The sequence below is a fragment of the Melopsittacus undulatus genome, chromosome 12, assembly GCF_012275295.1.
Source record: "Melopsittacus undulatus isolate bMelUnd1 chromosome 12, bMelUnd1.mat.Z, whole genome shotgun sequence".
NCBI classification, from domain to species: Eukaryota; Metazoa; Chordata; class Aves; order Psittaciformes; family Psittaculidae; genus Melopsittacus; species Melopsittacus undulatus.
Window position 1 is genome coordinate 407,315 of NC_047538.1, and position 262 is coordinate 407,576.

Genomic DNA, 262 nt, shown 5'->3' on the forward strand with positions numbered 1-262 from the left:
CGCTGCTGGTGGCTGTGCCCTCCTGGTGCTGCACTCTCTGGGCCCATGGGCTGGCAGCTGCACAGAGGAGTGGGACCACCGCAGCCGAGTCACTTCCCCTTCAGACTCAGATGAGCCTGGCCCTGGTCACTGCGTACTCACTACCCCCTGCCCCGCTGCCTCCTGGGCTGGAGCTCTGCTGCTGCAATTCCCATGGGATGCTGGAAAAGCAGCCCCCACAGAGAGCAGGGTTCAGCACTGGTGGTGGGCACGGATGCTGCAG